General features: G+C 41.1%; 2 pseudogenes; both read right to left on the bottom strand.

Moving 5' to 3' along the window:
• Positions 1-1,433: 1,433 nt before the first annotated feature.
• Positions 1,434-11,349, bottom strand: LOC129379961 (CD209 antigen-like; annotated as a pseudogene).
• The window catches only part of LOC129379993 (uncharacterized), an 18,668-nt pseudogene continuing 12,151 nt past the window's right edge, over positions 10,796-17,312 (bottom strand).

Genomic DNA, 17,312 nt, shown 5'->3' with positions numbered 1-17,312 from the left:
TTCTTACCCAACAGAGTGCAGGTTCAGTGTTGTTAGTTTCTTGTAACTCTAGTCAGTATCCCAGCAATTGATGACAGAATTGTTTGGTATGTTTGCTGAGAAATTCCTGTGAACAGATTTTTGTTAGATTATCACTAATCTTCTTATTTCCAGCCATCACCTGAACAGAAATTACCAGACCAGCTTTGAGTTTCTATTGTAGAGGTGGCATTAGATTTTAGCTGCTCCTCCAAATCATCAATTCAAACCAAATCTGTCTTTGCCCAAGTCAGCATAGGACGACTTTTTCCAAAGAACATGCAACATTTTGTCTTGAAGAGAATCCAGTCATCTGAGCACTGCTGACTCTGGTTTCATTAGACAAGGAGAACGAACAGAAAGAAGTGGAACATTAGTGAAATAACATCAAAAAAAACAAATAGATGAAAGAAATCACTGTGTGTATATTTAATGTTTTCAATAGCTAAAATGGCTAAAGCAAAGATTTCAACGGTAGAGTGCAGATAAATAAATTAAGCTACCATTCTGGTGATGGACCACAAACACCAGTCCCCTGAAAGTCCGAGACGACACCAAACATTGGTCCCTGAATGGAAAGGTTTCCTCAGTCATCAGTTCAAAGACTTAAAAACACATAAAACATGTTGAGTCCTGTCGCTTCACTAAAACTAAACCATTACCTGAAGAGGATATGAGGCCCAGGAACCTCTCCGACCCGTTTCTTCTGGAATTGGGTCGGACGTCGTCTTTAGAATCCAACAAATCAGCTTTGTGGTCGATCTGCTCGTAAAACTATAGGCCATCATTTCCAGTTCAACTCTGACAATAATGTCAAACACAGGACTAGCAGAGGCTAGTGTTAGCTCATGCTAAAAGACAAATCATATTCATGCCGAACAACAATACAAAGCACACAAGACTGCAGATTTGTGACAAACCATGAGGACGGAGCCTTCCTTCAGTCCAGGTATTGTGGTAAATCCTGTCTGTTCGGTTGGTAGTTTTAGAGGAATCCTTCCTAAGCTGATTGGTGCAAACTACAACTTTCTTTGGCAACATCACATTGACCTTGATGGCAAAAATACAATGAAGCTTTGTAGCTCTGTGAACCTTTTCCAGCAGCCATTGTACAGCGGTAGCTTGGAATGAAGTGGGCGGAGCTCCATTTGGGTTGCCAGGTGAGTGACTGGGTTTGGCTTGGGGTTGCTAGCTATGAATTATGACGCATCAATTTAAAGGTTTTTGAAACAGTTTCAAAAACGACATATGAAACACTTTTCCCAAAAAACTGCTGGGTGTTTTGTTTTATTTTTGCCCTTATATTGTCTCTGGGAACAGGATGACCAAATGGAAAGATGGAAACATGCTAAATGTGAACTTTGCATAGTAGGAGACGTTCAATAAAATCAAGAATATAATGGACATCCCTGACCGTCTCTTCATGACTGCTTGGTCTTGGAAAAACAACATCTAACCCTGGCAGTGCAACACAGACGGTTTCAATAAGTGAGAGTTCATAAACAATGAGAATGAAGAGACAAAACGACCAGCAGATTATTAAGGTGGTGATGACTTGTATATAGAAATTCATGGCACATTTAATGAAACTTTAAGAGAACAGTTAGTTGGACCTCAGTCGAGCGTTATGCTCACAAATGAATTTGTTCTGAACCCGTTCTCTGCTGGTTTCCAGCTCTCTGAGGGATTTAGTCTTGGAACCACCAGAGCTTTTGGTCCTAGTTGTATCTCCACGTCCTTCATCCAGAACCTTTAAAACAGAAACATGAACCTCAGAACATAAAATAAAATCACACAGCAGCTCACTAACATCAGACTGATAACTGGCAGCATCTACATGTTTTGTCTCTATACCAGCAGCAAGGCTTGGTGGCATCAGCCAGAGGGTTCAGGTCCCACAGTGAGGACAGACTGAGGACTGAAGGTCTCCATGCCTGAACTCAATCACCTTCAGCACCACTGACCCAAAGGCACAAGAAAACCCAGCTGCAGTTTGCTCTTAGCGATATTAGGAGGATGAAGAACGGTTTTGTTTTTCTGAACTTCTTGAGTCTGATCAGACGTCTGAAGCTCATGCTGAAAAGAACACCCTGCCCACTGTGAAGCACGGCAGGGACCCAATGATGCTCTGGGGCCGCTTCCCTTCCTCTGGAAACTTGCAGAGTGTGGAGGTCAAGATGGAGTCAATCAGGATATCCTGGGAGAAACTGTCCTGCTGTCTGAGGACGGATGAAGCTTGAGGAAACCCAGTAAGCTTTGACATCATTGGACGTCCAAACAGAAACAATGAACCCAAACATATCTCACAGTCCACCAAGGTTTGGTTTAGAAGAAGTCCTGGAGAAGTCAGTTTATTTAACTCTTCTACAAGTGTCAAATATATTTATATTTCTACTTCAACATGTATATTTTTAGAGAATAGTTCTTACCCAAGAGTGTCTACATTTCCAGTAATCCAGGTCCAGGTGTTGTTAACTTCTTGTAATCCCATCCAGTATCCATGGTGAATATCATGGTAGTACTTGATGTGTTTGCTGACAAATTCCTGTGAACAGATTTTTTTTGATTTACTTCAAGTCATCAATTTTACAGAAACTTCCAGATTGGCTCTAAGCTGCTCCATGTGGCGTTAGATTTTACCTGCTCCTGCAGATCATCAATAACAACCAAATCTGCTCCTCTTTCCTTACAGATCGTTCGACTTTGTTCCCAGGTCTTCCAAGGAGCTGGTTTGTCGTAAAACATGTAGCATTTTTTTTTGAAGAAAATCCATTCAGTTGTGCAGGCTTACATACTGGATCCATTAGACAAGAGGAAATATCAGAAAGAAGTGAAACATTAGTAAAATAACTCCAAAAAGAACAAAACATAAATGTATAAAAGATATCCCAGTGTCTATATTTAATGTTTCACTCGTCAAAATTGATCAAAGACTTCAAAGGTAGAGTGCAGATCAATAATGGAAAGTGATTAAGTTAAGCTACCATTCTGGTTAGAAGTGGTGTACCACAGGGCTCTGTGCTCGGTTCTCTCAAAAACAACAGTACTCTCTGAAATCAAGACTTTATTCTAAACTTGTTGCTACTGAATCAGTTTTTCTCCAGCCCAGCAAAGGCCCTGGCTCACCTTACTGTCAGACCAGCACTGAACCTGTGACTATTAGGTTAGGTATGTTTTGAACAGCTATAACTGAAGATAATAACATTTAAAAAAATAACACAATGACTAATCCAGAGTTTCAAAGGTAATGTGTAAATCTAATCACTTTTGTTGAGGCAGTTGTCTTTAACTGAAAAGGTGTCAAACGTCTGGATGAATTCCAGAGTCTCCTTCATCTCGTCTCTCTCTTGGCTCAGCTTATTAATCTGTCGGGTCAGCTCATCTCTCTCTCGATTCAGCTTATGTTTGTCCTGGCTCAGCTCATCTTTCACTTGGCTCACTTTGGTAAGCTCCGCTCTCACTTGACTCATCTCGTCTCTCTTGAGCAAAAAATTTTCCTTTTCTACACTCAGATGTGCTATTTCTTCCATCGCCTTGCTCATCTCAGCTTTCACTCGGTCCAGCTCCTCTTTATTTCGGAACATGTCCTCTCCTTCTTGGCTCATTTGGTCCAGCTTGCGCATCTTAATCGTCGTTCTTTCCTTAATCAGTTTCTTTCTTTCTGTTGTCAGATCATTGATACTTTCCTGTTGCATTGTCATTTTTATGCCCACTATAAAAAAACACAAAGTATTCAGTCAGTGAAGTCAATGAATCTATCTGTATCAGAGAAGCATCAACATTTTCAGTTTCTCTGTCAGATCTTTTCAGGATATCAGACAGTATTCTCAGTTTAGAAACAAAGAACAATAAATTGATTTAATATTTCATTAACTTGCTTATCTTTGGGTGCTGCACGGTGGTAGAACTGTTGCTTTGCAGCAATAAGGTCCAGGGTTTGAATCCTTGGAGTCTATATGCATGAAGTTTGCATGTCCTCAGATTTTCTCTGGGTACTCCGGCTTCCTCTCAGAGACCAAACTCATGACTTTCAGGCTAATTGGGCTCTCTGAATTGCCCTCAGGGGAGAGTGTGTGCGTGGTAGTTTGCTCTGATAGAATCCGCGTTGCTCCATCACAGAGCAACACGGATCCTATCAGCCTGCTTTGACAACCAGTGGATGGATGGATGTTTAATGTGCTAATATCGTGTACTATACAATTTTATTGCTAATTACACTATTTTATGCATGTGTGGAAATAACAAAATGACCAATCCAGAGTTTCAAAGGTAATGCATAAATCTAATCACTCATGTCGAACGTCTTCACTTTAATTGGGCTGATTTTCACCAAGGTCCTTAAACTCCTCCACTTCAGGCAGAGACTACCGCCACCTCAGAGGGCAAAGGTCAGACTCATGGCCTCAGACTTAGAGGAGTTTACTGGAACCATGGGCTGAAGAAACCAGCAGAAACACATCGTCATTGAAAAAGATGAGATCCTGAGGTTCACCAACCAGACAGCGTCCTCTCCACAACTTTAGATCTTCCATATTAAACTTTAACACCTTTATGAGTTTCAAGCTGAGCAGCATTAAGTTTAGTTGATTCTTGGTGACACTGCAGTGTCCCTGACTTTTAATCAATGTTCATAACTCTGCCTGCTGGTAGACTCTTGTATCTGATGCTTTAAACCTCTAAAAACATGTTATAAAAGAAGATAATTAAAATATATTGGGTTGAAATTAAACTCACTGTAGATGATTATTCCAGCTGCCATGACAACGAAAATCCCCAAGGACCCCAAGAACAGACGAGACTGAAGGGGTGATGATGGCTCATCTTCTTTTTCACCTGAAAAACAGTGAAACTGTGGTTGAATCAAACCCTTTTGAGCTGAGCTCCAGCCAACACAGGAAAAAGCTACACAAGAAAATTGATTCCTTGTGTTTTAAGCCCAATGCAATGCTCAGGAGGAGCGCTGATGTCGCGGTGGGACAGCGGGGTTGTCCTGTCACACAGTCCATTCTGAAAACATACATGAAAAACCTTGTTGCAGAAGCGCACACCGGGTCAGTGTGACCCCGCTAGTCTGCGCACAGAGGTAAAAACTTATGGGATCTAAACAGGACTGGGTTACTTGAGTAATTTCTTTCCAGTAGAGAGTTTTACTATACTGTACTTTTTACTTTTATTTGGGCAACTTTATGAAGTATTGCTACTTGAGTAAAAATGTTCAATTAAATAAAGCATAATAATATTTAACCAAAACTTCACCAGACACAGACTTGCAGTTTTTGTTAAAGTTTCATAAGTTTTATTTTTGAAACAAATTGATTTTGAATCTTTTTTTTCTTTGTCTAATTTTATTTGGTAACAATATTAATAATTTTCATTCTGATCTTTGAAATAAGGATATTTCTACATAGCCCTACATTTTGGTCAGTCCTGATTATGTAATTCTTAAACATTAAATGATTGATAATTTGATCAGTTTCTCAGTCCTGGAGTAGCTTTTTTTTTTTTTTACCAAATACTTGTTAACTCTTGCTTCAGTAATTTCTTCAGTGGCTACTTTTGTACATTTACTTGAGTAAAAATATGTTGAAAATAAGTTGAAATAGTTCTTTTGTTACCTGAGTGCAATTTTTGGACATTCTGCTCCCCTCTGGGTCTAAATATGTTGGATAATGACGACGATGCCGGGATCGTCAGCGCTGGTATGGAGCAACTGTTTGCGCTCAGCATTATATGACATTAAATATAATGCAAGGAAGCGTGACATCATGACTGTCAAGAGCATTGAGTAATTTCTTTCCAGTAGAGAAGTTTTACTATACTGTACTTTTTACTTTTATTTGGGCAACTTTATGAAGTAAAGTTGCCCAGTTACTTTTATTTGGGCAACTTTATGAAGTATTGCTACTTGAGTAAAAATGTTCAATTAAATAAAGCATAATAATATTTTAACCAAACATTCACCAGACACAGACTTGCAGTTTTTGTTTGTTTCATAAGTTTTATTTTGAATTTGGGCAACTTTATGAAGTAAAGTTGCCCAAAGAAGAATTTGGGCAAAATTCTTCTTTTCTTTGAGCTGAGCTCCAGCCAACACAGGAAAAAGCTACACAAGAAAATTGATTCCTTGTGTTTTAAGCCCAATGCAATGCTCAGGAGGAGCGCTGATGTCGCGGTGGGACAGCGGGGTTGTGAAGACAGCGGGGTGACTTCACTCCCTGACTTCACACAGTGAAGTCAGGGAAAATTATCTTTCCCTGACTTCACTCTGTCTGGCAGCAGTAAAGTCAGAGAGAAACATTTGGGACGTTTCATCACTGCTGACCTCAGACTCTGCAAACACATTCACACTCTGTTCAAAGCTCAGCGAGGCTCTTCACTGAGTTTATATGATAATGGATGATCCTTTTATTGTTTTAGTGGCCTTTTGTTGTTGTTTTGCCTGTTTTTGTTTATTATAAACCATATATGTACCATATAAAGTTTGATTGATTGACTAATTAGATAAGCCGATCTCTGAAGACCACAGGAGGAAAAAAGTTGCATTTAAGTGATAAATGTTCTTTGACATTTTATGTTTAGATATTATTTGAAAATATAATTATTATTAAAAAATAAAGTGTTTAAAGTAAACTTAAATTCAGCTTTATTGAAAATATATAAACATTTGCATTTTAACAGTTAATTTGTTGATGAAAAGTATTTTTTGTTAAGACTGAATAAAATTTGATCTACAAGAAAAAATTTTTTTTTCTAAATACTAGAAGAAAATTTAAAATTGCTAGGTTGGCAAAAAAACTGTGTACATGTTTACTGTATGATTTCATTTTTCTTGCAATCACAGCTGGTGTTTTTTTTTTTTTTTTTGTAAAAACAATGGATCTTTTTTACTGTCCTGCACTTTTTATGTTTCATCAAGAACTTTGAATTGTTGATGAAATGGGATAAACAAATAAAACTGCCTTGCCAAGAGATTTCTCTGATGTTGAAAAGCGTTAAGTTATATGAAAAAACCGACTATAACTTATTTAAGAGCATTTGGATAGTACTGTTACCTTTCAATCCCCATAAATATATAAAATATATTGAGCCACTTACTATTTTTGCTACTGAGTGTAGAATAGGAGTCATCATCCTCGGTGCTCGACATCCTTTACAGAGAAAATAATAAAGATTAGAAAATGTCCAACGTCTCCTTTGATGATGATTAATCAAACTGAATACAAAATTGTGGGATAGGGTGCGTTGAATATTGGTGAGATCATAATGAACCACTTCATGTATACAGATGACATGGTTATGTGAGTGCTTGTAGTGCTGGTCTTCAACAATCATTAAAAACCTCCCAATATGGTCAGGAGTTTGTCAGTAATTGTAAATATCTTTGTTTTATTCTAGATAAAAAAAACTTTCTTATAAAAATCGCATAGCTAATCTATTACAAACATTGAAAATGGAGATTGGGTTTTATTACAGAAATTGATCTTGTTTCGCTCTCAAAGCTAGAAGTAAATTTAGCAGCGACATTCATGCCACTCCTGGATTATAGAGATGTTTTAAATATGAATGCTTCGACCAAATGTCTTCAATCATTGAATACTGTGTATCATCGTGCTTTAAGGTTTATAACCGGTAGCAGACGTTTGACACGTCATTGTGAGTTCTATGCAAAAGCTGAATGGCCTCCTTTAAGCATATGGAGAAACAATCACCTGATGATTCTGATTTATAAATCTGTACTCGGCCAAACTACAGCATAAACTCTCTATAACATAGATCTCTTAGTTCTTTTTCTTTATGCTCTAACATTTTTTTAAACTGAAAACACATTGAACGCTCCAACACACTAAATGTAGAATCATTCCGTGCATTGGAGCATTCAGTGTGTTGGAGCATTCAGTGTGTTGGAGCATTCAGTGCATTGGAGCATTCAGTGTGTTAGAGCATTCGGTGAGTTGGAGCATTCAGTGTGTTAGAGCATTCAGTGTGTTGGAGCATTCAGTGTGTAGGAGCATTCAGTGTGTAGGAGCATTCAGTGTGTTGGAGCATTCAGTGTGTTGGAGCATTCAGTGTGTAGGAGCATTCAGTGTGTAGGAGCATTCAGTGAGTTGGAGCATTCAGTGTGTTGGAGCATTCAGTGTGTTGAGCATTCAGTGTGTTGGAGCATTTAGTGTGTTGAGCATTCAGTGTGTTGAGCATTCAGTGTGTTGAGCATTCAGTGTGTTGGAACATTCAGTGTGTTGGAGCATTCAGTGTGTTGGAGCATTCAGTGTGTTGAGCATTCAGTGTGTTGGAGCATTCAGTGTGTTAGAGCATTCAGTGTGTAGGAGCATTCAGTGTGTTAGAGCATTCAGTATGTTAGAGCATTCAGTGTGTTGGAGCATTCAGTGTGTAGGAGCATTCAGTGTGTAGGAGCATTCAGTGAGTTGGAGCATTCAGTGTGTTGGAGCATTCAGTGTGTTGAGCATTCAGTGTGTTGGAGCATTTAGTGTGTTGAGCATTCAGTGTGTTGAGCATTCAGTGTGTTGAGCATTCAGTGTGTTGGAACATTCAGTGTGTTGGAGCATTCAGTGTGTTGGAGCATTCAGTGTGTAGGAACATTCAGTGTGTTGAGCATTCAGTGTGTTGGAACATTCAGTGTGTTGGAGCATTCAGTGTGTTGGAGCATTCAGTGTGTAGGAACATTCAGTGTGTTGGAGCATTCAGTGAGTTGGAACATTCAGTGTGTAGGAGCATTCAGTGTGTAGGAACATTCAGTGTGTAGGAGCATTCAGTGTGTAGGAGCATTCAGTGAGTTGGAGCATTCAGTGTGTTGGAGCATTCAGTGTGTTGAGCATTCAGTGTGTAGGAGCATTCAGTGTGTTGAGCATTCAGTGTGTAGGAGCATTCAGTGAGTTGGAGCATTCAGTGAGTTGGAGCATTCAGTGAGTTGGAGCATTCAGTGTGTTGAGCATTCAGTGTGTTGAGCATTCGGTGTGTTGGAGCATTCAGTGTGTTGAGCATTCAGTGTGTTGAGCATTCAGTGAGTTGGAGCATTCAGTGAGTTGGAACATTCAGTGTGTTGAGCATTCAGTGTGTTGAGCATTCAGTGTGTTGAGCATTCGGTGTGTTGGAGCATTCAGTGAGTTGGAGCATTCAGTGAGTTGGAGCATTCAGTGTGTTGAGCATTCAGTGTGTTGAGCATTCGGTGTGTTGGAGCATTCAGTGTTGAGCATTCAGTGTGTTGAGCATTCAGTGAGTTGGAGCATTCAGTGTGTTGAGCATTCAGTGTGTTGAGCATTCAGTGAGTTGGAGCATTCAGTGAGTTGGAACATTCAGTGTGTTGAGCATTCACTGTGTAGGAGCATTCAGGTATGACATTGACTTCATTCACACTGCAGCCCAAACTGACCCAATCCGATTTTTATGCATTTCTGCCTTATCTTTCTTATCTTTCTATGACAGTCTGAACCACAGATCTGATTTTTACAAGTGCAACCCAGGCATCTTGGTTATTTGGCTCTGAAGAAAATGTGTGTTGAGTTTTTCAAAAGCCATTGATGCCAAATAAACATCACTATTCTGCACCCTGATAAACTCAAGTGGGAAGAAAACATCCACCATGGTTTGTTCACGCACTCAGTTTCACACAGTATTAAACTCCATCCCCACTGCAGTCAAACATCTGGTTCAAAATACAAACATTAAATCAGCTGACCTTCAGTTTCCAGCTCTTCAACTGTTTGGATTTAACCTCTTGGACAAAAGCAATTGTAACAAACGAATACGTCAGCATCTAACTCATATTATATTTCCTGTCCAACCAAATAAAACTCCATTTTAAATTTATTTTCTGATTCAGAGGTTCCATCCAGGGAACTTTTAAGACAAAGATTCAACTTCGACATTAACATCTGTACCTTTTGTGACAACGACATTGAAACAACAGATCATGGTTTTTTCTATTGTGTGCAAACTGCATCATTTTGGAGAAACTTTCAGGACTGGATCTCAACAAAACTTTCCCTCCATCATCCCTTAAAAAGAGAGGATGTAATATTTGGAACCACCCACAAAGACACAAAAACCGACCTCTTCTTAACAACCTGCTGATTCTCACGAAATTCTTCATCCACTCCTGTCAATGGGGAAATAGAAAACCGGACTTTTCAGCCTTTAAAAACCTTCTGATGGAGAACCATTTCAGAACCTTAAAATTGATTTTTAAAAAAAGCAGGGAATTAAACTTTTAGACGCCTATAACTACCTGACTTTATTTGAGAACTAAAGCCCTTTTGTCTTTTTTCTGTCTTTTTCTTTTTTGTTCTGCGATCCCTCTGTTTGATATCTGACTGGTTTTATTTATTCAACTTTTTTTCTGTATTTTGTTATTATCTTTTAGTTGTATGTGTGCCTTAAGCCTGTGAAATTTAACTTCTCCATGTATGTATATGCCACGTGATTTTGTATAAGTAATTAATTAAAAAAATTAAAGAAAAACATCCACCATGACGGACGATAATGAGTTTTTACTATCAGCATCCAATTTTACTTCCGCAAACACTGAGCACGCTCTTTACGTGTGACGTTACTGCGCATTCTACTGCGCATGCGGGACATTTTAAGCTCGTTTGGTTTGCAGTTCGCACACGGGAGATCACGGTCGCATTTATTTGGAAATGTGAACGAGCATACACAAAAAAAACAGAAAAAAACGAGTTTTCACTATAAATCAGAACTGAGGATTAAAGCCTGCAGTGGGAACTCAGCCATTTTGTTCAATGTACTGAAACAGGGACGATCAGAAGCGGGACTTGCTGCCTCCTCTGTCGCTGTTCAGCTTGGGATGAGCGTCTTCCAGCTGATCGCGGCTCTTTGTGAGAGTTTTCGTTTCTGATTAGGTGGTGGACTGTCGAGCGGACATTTAAAAAACGCGCGGATGGCGGAAGCGTCAAGGTGTGTCGCGCCTGTCTCTAGGCAACCAGGACAGCAGCTCCTGCTGGCAGCGGGCAAATAGGGCAGGTGGAAACCCTAAATGCAGCTAAAATGTTAGGTTGACAAGAAATATTGTACAACGATGTCACAATTGTCCTGTATTTTGGCAAACTCCACATTAGTAATTAGCATTTAGGCTAGCGACAGGAAACGGCAACTTCTAAATAACTCAAAATACAACCGATGTCAATAAAACGCTCTCATGCTGCCCTGAACTTACAAACACTTCTAACAACGGCTCCTATCTGTGACTTCCACACTTAACTCACCTGTGGAAACAGATAACTTCGGGACGGATTCGCCCTCAAGCCGGGCAGCTCCACTGAACTGACCAACGTCTCTATCTAACCACGGACTCGCTGCGCTCTCGGCGGATGTGCACATCGGACGCGAGGTTTTCAAAGCGTTCTTCGGTTACGGCCATATTCGTAGCCCTACGTCACCAGAGACAAAGTAAATTGTTAAACAGTTGACAGAGTTGGGTGGTACCGAGTTACATTTACTTGAGTCCCTTTCTGTTAAAAAAACAAACAAACAAACCCGAAAAGGACAGAAAGAAAGAAAAGAAACGTTTAGGAGTATTTCAGCTCCGATGTACTTTTTACTTTTACTTGAGTAAAATGTATTACTCTGGGTCTCTATAGTGAATATTCCCACTGTTAGTAACTCCACTTTAACAAAAAACTATTAGTTTTTGTTAAAATTTCTCAAGTTCTGTATTTAAAAAAGATTAGAAAAATAATTGTTTGTCTGGTTTTGTTATTCATATGAATTGTTTTAATTTTGGTCTTTAGAATACAAAATAAATATTTAAAATACAAACTTTGTTTTGGTCTGTCTGATGATGTCAATTTGAAATATTAAATGATTGAAGTGAGAGGAATGCGCCAACATGTCAGGCTGCCTCTCTGGGAATGTCCTGCTGTTTAGAATATCTTCACCTCTTTCCCATTTTGCCAGCGTTTCATTCTGACTCTCATATTGACTTTCTAAAATCATCTTTCAAAAAAGGAAAAAACAACTAAACTGAGTCACAAATGTTCTCAAAACTTATTTTATACTCTCATAATTTACACTGACAAAATTTAAATCTTTTCTTAAACAATTTCCAAGTTTTTTTTTCTAACACTTATTTCTGCACCTTTAGTTAAAATGGATGTGATATTATTCCCTCATCAGAAACATCCCTGGAACGTGGCTTTGGTTCATCCATGCATGTTTGGGAAATCCTTTAATCTCGCAGACATTCAACGTTCGGACGCCTCACAGAACAGCCCTCTTCTGCGACTCCTCTAAATAGCCAGCAACATTAGCAAACACCTGATGGAACTGTGCGTCTGCTGAGCTCATCATCTGAGCTGCTTCTCAATGCAACGCTGGTAAAAATGTTGGTAAAGTTTCAGAGTTTCAGAAAGAGCAGAAGTTGAAAACCAACAGAAACCCGATTGCAAGGAGTTAAAACTGCAGAATGTAACTTTGATAAAAAATCTTTTTTTTACATATTTATTAAAACGGTTAGTATGAGATAATCTGTGGTTCATTGGATCCTTTACCAGTTTAGATGTCAGTTTATTTTTAGTTTGTCCAATAATTAATTTATTACACTGAGGGTCTCACCAGAAAACACAGGATTTACTTTGAGTTTGTTGATTGCAGCACTGGAGCCGAAGAGCCCGTCCTCTTCTGTCTGAAAGCCTCAGCGAGGTTCCAGGCTGGAGCTTCGTGCTCATCCAGCATCCAGCCGAGGGAGCCGGCCAACGCACCGTATTGTTGTGAACAGTTCAGATCATAGATCAAACGTTTTCTCTGTCAGGATAAGAAATCCTGAACAATGGAGAGGCAGTCTGGTTCCTGAGCAGCTGCAGAAAAACAACATCTAATCCTGGCTGTGCAACATGATGGCTTCATCAGGTGAAAGTTCATAAACAATGAGAATGAAGAGACAAAACACCAGCAGATTATCAGTCATGGTGTTATACTTTATACATAGACATTCAGGACACGGTTGAGCTTTCCTGTACAAGCTTTGAGGGAACAGTCAGCTAGATGCACCTTCGGAAAGCTTCATGCTCACAGATGAATTTGTCTTGGAAGAAATTGTCTGCTTTGTTCCAGCTCTCTGAGGGATTTCTTCCAGGCATCAGCCTGGCTTTGGGTCCTGGACTTTTGAGCTGCTCCTTCATCCAGAACCTTTAAAACAGAACCATGAACCTGAGAATAGTCATGTGCTGATCTGTCTTTTATTTTGAGTCAGTGTTGTGATCCAACACTTCAAAAATACATTTAAAACCTTATTTATCATTTAACAGAATGCAGAGGATAATTTCAGTAAAAGAAAATTGGACAACATGAAAACTATAATAACCCTTAGAGCTGTGGTAAAAGTTATCTTAGTAATCGAGTAATCTATCTATTATTCTGATGATTGAGTAAAATTTGATTTGATTTATTTATCTTCAGTCGATTTAATGGATGAACTCTTGCCTTGCCCAGAATTTATAGCTCTTGATTCCATGTGAACGACTGGATTTGGTTCCTTCGTCACACACAGAAACATGTACCAGCTCTGCACCGCCACGCTGCGCTCCACCAGAGAACGGGATGATACGAAACTTATTTTCCGGGTTGTCCGTAAAGCGACATTTACCTGGAGCACCAACTGCAGGTCAGTGGATAGACGGGTGTTCAGTCTATCCGCTGACCTGAATAAATCTTCCCCGCCGTTCGCTCTGAACCGGCCGCCGGCAGCAGCAGCTCCGAGAGGAGAAAGGCTGCCGTACTCCAGACATCGTTCCACTTATTTAAAGATGCTTCTTGGGCTAAGAACCCGACTCTCTTGGGCTAAGAACCCGACTCTCAGAGTACTGGATGCTCTAGGGCTCAAGACGAAAACACTTCATCTGACACAAGGTTCTGGTCATCTTCGTGTCCAAAGTTATGACCATCATAAATGCGTCTGGTTCCCATTTCTTCTGGTCCAGACATGCCATTTGTTCTGACGGCTGCTAATTGATCTGGTGCTGCTACCACCTGGACAATGTGACCTCACTGACCTACAGGAAGCAGAGGAAGCAGGTCCAGGCTCTGGCCAAAGGGTTCTGGAATCGCTGGCATCAGGAATACCTGACATCACTACAGCCAAGGCAAAAGAGGCATGTGGAGAAGCCAAACCTGTCGGGACACGCTGTGCTTCTTAAAGATGCTCATGTCAAGAGAAGCGAGTGGCTCATCGTAGTGGTGGTGAATCCCTGCAAAGGCTTTAAAGTTTGTAAAGTGGTATTGGGTTTTAAAAAAGTTTTTTCTGGATTTGTCTCTGAGGTTGTTTTACTTATAAAAGGGGAGCAGGTGTTATAAAGGTTTATGTTAGACTGGGAGAACAGCATTCTGTCAGTACATCACCAAGTATAGTAGGACCCCTAGTGGTCACAATTTTTACTGCAGTGTTATTTTGTATCTTTAGTTTCCCTGTGTGGCGTTAAACCCTTACGTCCTAAACGAAGCGCTGGCGATGCAGACAAATCAGCAGGACCATCATTCCGCCACACTTTGTTTTATCGGAAAACTTCCAACATTTTCTGAAAAGGGAGACATTTCAGCCGATATCGAGTTATTACGATAATTTCACTCCCACCTTATCAGGGAATGAATTAATGTGAAGGGCACGCTTTTAATAGATGATACACTGCGAAATTACTCGTTACATATGGAAAGTTCCAGTTGTTATAGATAAATGTGCAAATATATTTACTCACATTTAAAGAACTGTCTACAATTAGAATATGCAAAAATATCCAGGCGAACATTTTAAATTTAGGACATAAAGAGCTTTAAGCTGTGAGAGGAGGCCAAACAGAAACAGTTTCTTACTCTGCATCATATGTGAGCGTCAGTATAACTGACCTGATCTCGTATCGCACATGAACAAAGATCATTTTTATACCTTTTGTTTGCTTGAATTCATGAACAGTTGCTCCAGTTTTTAATGAGTGTTTTAATGAAACAAATGTAACCGAGACGTATTTGTACGAGTTGTTTTTTTTGCATTGAGTCTTCAGTAAAGCTTTGAAGGGAATCTTAACGAGCTGCTTTTCTGGACTTATCTGTTGATCTCTCCTACACACACAAGCAGAGGCAGAATAAGGATGAGCTGCGTCTCGAAGGCGCCGTCGGGTCCAAACACACGTTTTGCACGGATCAATTGTTGCCACAGGAGGTTACAGCATTTCTCAAACATGCATGAAAGAATCAAGGCAAAACTCCAGGAATGTGTTTGATGAGGGAATAAACATGAGGAAAAGCTGCTTTTGCATGATGAAGTGTATACTTTTTAGATAAAACAGTAGATCTTACCCAAGGTGTCTACATGTCCATCAACCCAGGTCCAGGTGTTGTTAGTTTGTTGTAGCCCCAGCCAGTATCCCCACTGAATATCAGAGTAGGATTTGACATGTTTGCTGACAAATTCCTGTGAAAAGATTTTTTTTAGATCACCATTATTGTCTTTGAGTAAGAAAGTTCTGGATTAGCTCTAGATTTCAAGCACAGGTGGCTTTAGATTTTACCTGTTCCTGCAGGTCATCAATAACAACCAAATCTGCTCGTCTGTCCCGACAGAACCTTCGACTTTGTTCCCAGGTCTTCCAAGGAACTGGGTCGTCGTAAAACAGGTAGCATTTCTTCTGAAAGAAAATCCAGTCACGCAGGCACGGCTGGCATCCTGGATCCATCAGACGAGGAGAAAACAGAAAGAAGTGAAACTTTGGTCAAAATGATCTCAAGCAGAAAACTGGAAGATGATTAGATGAAGCTACTGTTCTGCTTCTGAGTGGCATATATCCTCTCCTAAACAGTATTTGTACTGTTTCATTTAGAACAGCAGAGATAAAAACTGCTGTAAACATGTAAGGAGCTGAGAATGAAGCAGCTCAGACCCTGGATCACTAATAATGGCCACGTATGTTTTGCAAAACTGTTGATAATTGAAGGCTACAGGAAAAATAATAAGATGAATAATCCACAGTTTCAAAGGTCTATAAATGTAATCACTTTTGGCAGGACAGTAGTCATTAATTGGAAAGATGTCAAACTTCTGGAGGAATCCCAGGGTCCATTTCAGGTCCTCTCTCTCTGGGGTCACCTCCTCTCTCTCTGGGGTCACCTCCTCTCTCTCTGGGGTCACTTCCTCTCTCTCTGCGGTCACCTCCTCTCTCTCTGGGGTCACCTCCTCTCTCTCTGGGGTCACTTCCTCTCTCTCTGGGGTCACCTCCTCTCTCTGGGGTCACTTCCTCTCTCTCTGGGGTCACTTCCTCTCTCTCTGGGGTCACCTCCTCTCTCTCTGGGGTCACCTCTTCTCTCTCTGGGGTCACTTCCTCTCTCTCTGGGGTCACCTCTTCTCTCTCTGGGGTCACCTCCTCTCTCTCTGGGGTCACCTCTTCTCTCTCTGGGGTCACTTCCTCTCTCTCTGGGTCACCTCTTCTCTCTCTGGGGTCACCTCTTCTCTCTCTGGGTCACCTCCTCTCTCTCTGGGGTCACCTCCTCTCTGTCTGGGGTCACTTCCTCTCTCTCTGGGGTCACCTCTCTCTCTAGGGTCACCTCCTCTCTCTCTGGGGTCACCTCCTCTCTCTCTGGGGTCACCTCCTCTCTCTCTGGGGTCACTTCCTCTCTCTCTGGGGTCACCTCCTCTCTCTCTGGGGTCACCTCTTCTCTCTCTGGGGTCACCTCCTCTCTCTCTGGGGTCACCTCCTCTCTCTCTGGGGTCACCTCTTCTCTCTCTGGGGTCACCTCCTCTCTCTCTGGGGTCACTTCCTCTCTCTCTGGGGTCACTTCCTCTCTTTCTGGGGTCACCTCCTCTCTCTCTAGGGTCACCTCCTCTCTCTCTGGGGTCACCTCTTCTCTCTCTGGGGTCACCTCTCTCTCTCGGGGGTCACTTCCTCTCTCTCTGGGGTCACCTCTTCTCTCTCTGGGGTCACCTCCTCTCTCTCTAGGGTCACCTCCTCTCTCTCTGGGGTCACCTCCTCTCTCTCTGGGTCACCTCTTCTCTCTCTGGGGTCACTTCCTCTCTCTCTGGGGTCACTCTTCTCTCTCTGGGGTCACCTCCTCTCTCTCTGGGGTCACCTCCTCTCTGTCTGGGGTCACTTCCTCTCTCTCTGGGGTCACTTCCTCTCTCTCTGGGGTCACCTCCTCTCTCTCTGGGGTCACCTCCTCTCTCTCTGGGGTCACCTCCTCTCTCTCTGGGGTCACCTCCTCTCTCTCTGGGGTCACCTCCTCTCTCTCTGGGGTCACTTCTTCTCTCTCTGGGTCACCTCCTCTCTCTCTGGGGTCAC

The sequence above is a fragment of the Poeciliopsis prolifica genome, unplaced genomic scaffold, assembly GCF_027474105.1.
Source record: "Poeciliopsis prolifica strain line A6 unplaced genomic scaffold, Auburn_PproV2 SCAFFOLD063, whole genome shotgun sequence".
NCBI classification, from domain to species: Eukaryota; Metazoa; Chordata; class Actinopteri; order Cyprinodontiformes; family Poeciliidae; genus Poeciliopsis; species Poeciliopsis prolifica.
Note: the sequence above shows the minus strand (reverse complement) of the source record. Positions and strands in the feature narration are given on the sequence as shown.